The sequence below is a fragment of the Rhinopithecus roxellana genome, chromosome 18 (assembly GCF_007565055.1).
Source record: "Rhinopithecus roxellana isolate Shanxi Qingling chromosome 18, ASM756505v1, whole genome shotgun sequence".
NCBI lineage: Eukaryota > Metazoa > Chordata > Mammalia > Primates > Cercopithecidae > Rhinopithecus > Rhinopithecus roxellana.
The window spans coordinates 68,083,052-68,089,051 of record NC_044566.1 but is presented as its reverse complement, the minus strand read 5'-3'; positions in this window follow the sequence as shown (position 1 = coordinate 68,089,051).

The window sequence follows — 6,000 nt, the reverse complement described above, 5'->3', positions numbered from 1 at the left end:
ATCAGTACTTCAGTCCTTTTTATGACTAATAGTCCATTATATGGATATACAACAAATTGATAATCCATTCATGGATAACTTTTTGAAAATTTCATTATGTTTTACTTCCTTTTTCCTTTTCGCTTTATCTTCCTTCAAACTGGTATCAGGATTTTTAGTTCATTTGCTCAGAGGTGTCATTTTTGGCAGGAGAGAAAATAGAAGTAGCCTTCAAGAATTTCTGGTCTTTGTCTGTAAGAACCCACTAAATAGAATAGGGTCTGAAAAACGGGGTTTGTTCCTGGACTAGAGGAGCGAGTTGAAAGGCATCTCTTTGTTCCTGGGAAAAGCCCCAGGAAGACACTGTGCTCCAGGAGTGGCATGGGGGTTTCTTGGGGATGTGAGGCGTGGGTATGGGGATTTCCAACCTCCCCAAAGGTTCCAGCTCCCCACACCTGGTACAGAAGCCTCATCGAGCTGCCAGACCAAAAAGGACCATGTGTCTTACTGGAGACTGTGTTGGCAGATGACAGAAGAATGAAGTGTTCCAATGCTTTGCACTGTGTAAGACCCTGGAAAGTTGGTACTTCTTGAGGCAGAGCTGCAAGAATGATTGAGGTTGAATTTTTTACTAGTCGTGTTGGATAGGGAAATTGGAATGAAAACTAAACTGGTTTATAGAAAATAATGAGATATATTCATTCCTGCACACCTGATTTTGAGGCCTGAGATGATCCTCACTATGTGAGTTCATTGAATTCAAGAATACAGTGTGAATTTCATAGAAACAAAAGGTGATTCAAAGAGACAGGACACTATGCTTAGAAAAATGTTTTCTATGCCTCATCTTGCCTTTAATCTGTGAGTTTTCTTCATGACCTCTTTCCTATTAGGCATGATAGCTTTATTATGCAACATGAAGTCTTTTAATCATTTTCCAAAAACAACTTGTATCAAAGTTTAAATTTTGGTGAAACATAATGCTCTCAATTTCATACTTTAGGCTGAGCTGATAAACAAATTACCTTTCAGACACGGAAAAAAATACATTTGGTAAAACATTGAAGATACATTAAGAAAAAGCAGGCCGGGCGCGGTGGCTCGAGCCTGTAATCCCAGCACTTTGGGAGGCCGAGACGGGCGGATCACGAGGTCAGGAGATCGAGACCATCCTGGCTAACACGGTGAAACCCCGTCTCTACTTAAAAAATACAAAAAAACTAGCCGGGCGAGCTGGCGGGCGCCTGTAGTCCCAGCTACTCGGGAGGCTGAGGCAGGAGAATGGCGTAAACCCAGGAGGCGGAGCTTGCAGTGAGCTGAGATCCGGCCACTGCACTCTAGCCTGGGCGGCAGAGCGAGACTCCATCTCAAAAAAAAAAAAAAAAAGAAAGAAAGAAAGAAAAAGCAAATAGGGGTCTCCCATTATTTATACCCAAGGATTTTGAGTGTTTGGGAGTGCCAGTGCATTCTACCAGTCTCAGTGAAGGACATGAGCACACACTACAGTAGTCGGAATCTTATTCATAGGTGAAATCAGGAAAAGCAACTCTTCTTGTGTTTACTTTTAGTAGTGTCATAAGAATGAACTAGTTCTTCCTGTGTGACCACAGATGCTCCTGTTTGAGAAAATGCATACCCACCTGGAAGAGCAAAGCACAGGGAAATCTGTTAGGAGCACTAACACCCAGTGAACATTCTGGTGACAGAGACGAAGACTCCAACTGGATTGGATATGTTGGATACATCAGCCAGGCAAGCAACTGGGGCAAGGAAAGTGGCAGCTGTGATGAGGGTGTGGTGACGGAGTGGTCTGCAAACCCGGCCATATTAGAACTACTTAGGGATATGTTTAAAAATGTCTATTTCTGGATCCACAGTTGCTGTGTGGGGAGCTGGATGTCGGTGTGTGCTTTTAAAAGCTCTCCCAAGGATCCCAAGGTACATCATGTCCTACACAGAAAACTGCTGTCCTACAGGATGCAGCCTGGCTAGGGCTATGTCAGTCTTGCTCTTTTGACCATCTTGGGCACTTGCTGAGACTGTAAGGGGGCAACTGTTCCTCTCTATGTGGCCGAGCAGTGGCCTCATGGGCCCCTGGCTTCCTTTCCTTACCACCATTGGAGAGGAGCAGCTCTGGAGATGTCTGAATCTTGAAACTAACACTTGTAATTGGAACCCAGAAAAGTAATTTACAAAACTGAAAATTTGCTGGGGGATGACACATAATATTACATTTGGTAAAGACTCCATCATGCTGGAAACATTCCTGTCTTAAAACCTGGATGATTTAAATAGGTTTTCAAAGTGGTTTGCACACGTTTAAATAAATAATAAGACATTCCCAGAGGTGTCAATTCATTGATAAGCACAGTGTCCTCTGGAGGAGCAATCTTATAATCATTTCTGAAAGTAGTTCAGGCACTCAGTGTAACTCACTACAGAAAGCTAACAAGTGTTCCTGTCCTTCTGTAACTCTTGATCTTGATAGGCTGAATAAGAGAGTGGCCACCCTCGAATAATACATTCCAATTAAAACACAGCACATCAAGCTAGACAAACACTATTTCCACCCACATGTATCTAAGGTTTATCGCTTGGCTCATTAATGACAATGGATTTACTAGCAAGCCGCCACGCTCTTTGAAAGAAGGAAAATAAATTATACATGGAACTTGTATCCACATGTTATCTGCTGAATTATTAATTAAATGAAACGCTTCTGTGTGGAAAGAAGGCCAAGTGTTCTGCAACCTTCTCTGTACATTAGAATCCCCTGAGGATTTGGGAAAACTCGGAGTAGCCTCCCCAAGCACTAGACCAGCAGTTCCCCCAGTGAGCACCAGGAATTCACCTGGTGATGGCGGGGCCCCAGCTTGAGTTTCTGAGTTAGTGAGTCGGAGGGGGGTCCAACAACTGGCATTTCTAACAGCTTCCCAGGGGATGCATCTGTCAGAGGTGTTTGAACCACAGCGACTCCATCTTGAATAGGGGCTGGGAAAATAGGGCTGAGACCTAATTGGCTGCATTCCCAGGAGGTTAGGCTTTCTAAGTCACAGGATGACATAGGTCAGCACAGGGCACAGGTCATAAAGACCTTGCTCACAACACAAGTTGCATTAAAGAAGCCGCTAAAACCCACCAAAACCAAGATGGCAACGAAAGTGGCCTCTGATTGTCTTCACTGCTCATTATATGCTAATCATAATGCACTGGCATGCTACAAGACACTCCCACCAGCACCAGGACAGTTTACAGACGCCATGGCAACATCAGGAAGTTACCCTATATGGTCTAAAAGGGGAGAAATCCTCAGTTCCAGGAACTGCCCACACCTTTCCTGGAAAACTGAGGAATAATCCGCCTCTTGATGAGCATATAATCAAGAAATAACTCTAAATATTTCTGGTCAAGTAGCCCATGCTGCTGCTCTGCTTATGCAGTAGTCATTCTTTATTCCTTACTTTGCTAATAAACATGCTTTCACTTTATGCATTTGCCTCTAATTCCTTCTTACACAAGAGCCAAGAACCCTTTCTTGGGGCATGGATTAGGACCCCTTTCATGTAACACATCTGCTGCTTCCTAGGACTGTGCATGGAGAGCCACTGTTTTAGGTCAAGGTCGTCACAGTCTCTTGATGGACACTGTTTATCAGTATTTCCCAACCCTTTGGGATTTCCTCCCTTCTGACTTCTTTTCCTCCTTCCTTCCCACTGTATCCAGAATTGGTGGGTTCTTGGTCTCGCTGACTTCAAGAATGAAGCTGCGGACCCTTGCGGTGAGTGTTATAGTTCTTTAAAAGATGGTGTGTCTGGAGTTTGTTCCTTCAGATGTTCAGATGTGTCTGAAGTGGTGGGTTCGTGGTCTTGCTGACTTCAGGAGTAAAGCTGCAGACCTTTGCAGTAAGTGTTGCAGCTCTTAAAGGCAGCACGTCTGGAGTTGTTCATTCCTTCTGTTGGGTTTGTGGTCTCCCTGGCTTCAGGAGTGAATCTGCAGACCTTCGTGGTGAGTGTGACAGCTCATAATGGCAGCACAGACTCAAAGTATGAACAGCAGCAAGATTTATTAGCTGCAAAAGAACAAGGCTTCCACAGCATACAAAGACACCCAACCAACATGGTTGCCCCTGCTTGCTGGCTGGTGGGGGGGGGGGGCTGCTTTTATTCCTTTATCTGGCCCCACCCACATCCTGCTGATTGGTCCATTTTACAGAGAGCTGACTGGTCTGTTTTACAGAGAGCTGACCAGTCCATTTTGACGGAGTGCTGATTGGTGCATTTACAAACCTTTAGCTAGTCACAGAGTGCTGATTGGTGCATTTACAATCCTATAGCCAGAGGCAAAAGTTCTCCATGTCCCACCAGATTAGCTAGATACAATGCTGATTGGTGTGTTTACAAACCTTTAGCTAGACACAGAGTGCTGATTGGTGCGTTTACAATCCTATAGCCAGAGGCAAAAGTTCTCCATGTCCCACCAGATTAGCTAGACACAATGCTGATTGGTGTGTTTACAAACCTTTAGCTAGACACAGAGTGCTGATTGGTGCGTTTACAATCCTTTAGCTAGACAGAAAAGTTCTTCAAGTCCCCACAGGTCCCAGAAACCCAGCCGGCTTCACCTCACTGGCACTCCGGGCTGCACCCTGCCGCACCCAGCCCAGGCTCTCCAGCAGCCCGGGTTCCAGACAACCAAGAGGAAAAGAAGGGAAGCGAGAAAGAGATGGAGACCCGCCATCGTGACCAACGACCCCACGAAGAGGGAATGGCAGTCCATGCACCCGACCCAGCCTCAGACCAAGCCCAGCAGGTGCCGGCTGGCAGCGCTGATTGCGGGCCCGCCAAGCCCACGCCCACCAGGAACCCGCGCAGGCCCCAGCGCGGCGCACAGCCCTGGTTCCCGCCCGTGCCTCTTCCTCCACACCTCCCCTCCAGCAGAGGGAGCCGGCTCCGGCCTCGGCCAGCTGCAGAGAGGGGCCGCCACAGCGCAGCTGGCGGGCTGAAGGGCTCGAGCGCGGCCAGAGTGCACGCGGAGGCCAAGGAGGCGCCAAGAGCGAGCGAGGGCTGCTAGCATGTTATCACCTCTCACCACTTGAGGAAAATTTCACTTAGAATCTCCAGGTGGAACTTTAGAGTTTTATAAAAGCACTCAGGTGTTTTTCGGAATAGCCATGGATGAAGGACAAGTGGTTCGGAAGCAGCACGAAGCAGGAGGGAATGCCGGTGGTGAGAGGGGACTGCCTGGGGGAGAGGGGACAGCACCGGGCCTGGGTGTGGTGGGAAATCCATGAGGAAGGTGCCCTGAGCCCCGCGTGTGAGGAGGGGCCCACACCAAGCCATGCAAACAACCATAGTGGGAAAATGGCCGTCCCTTCTATTTTATTTTTAATGTTCTGATCATAAAAACATTTAGGACTATAAAAATGAGCAGATAAAAAAATATTCCTACTCCCTCTTAATGGAAGATGTGTGCGCATTTTAAATAGTCTCTTCCCCAAAGGGAGAAACCAAAGTTCTCTTTTTGCCAGGCCCATTTCCCTGCTTTTCATTCTTGACCTAATACCAGCAGGGAGCAGGATGGCCGGATCTGGCCTGAAGGGAATGTTTCTCCTCCAGGCCCACCAAGACCCATGCGCACGGGGACTTTCCGGAGCTGATTGTTTCTGCTGCATCACCCCAGCCAAGGCTCTGGGCGATGTTTTGGAATTTGTCAGCTTTTGTACATTAGTGACATATGATTATGTCTTTCTCATTCTAAATAAATATATATTTGTTTTTGAACCTAATCTTGCATTTATAGTTTTGTATTCTTTTCCTAAAAAGGGTCCTGCAACTACGTAAAGTTTTGGCCTCACAAAACCTAGTTCTGACGTTTATACAGAGGCAATATATATCATTTGGAAACCTGAGCTGTTTTCCTTTTCACAGTCTCCGAAGGAAGAAGAATGAGAGCTGACGTTAAGTGGGAGAACGGAAATGCAGGCCAGCAGCCTCCGCCACACCTGACGAAGATGCAGACCTG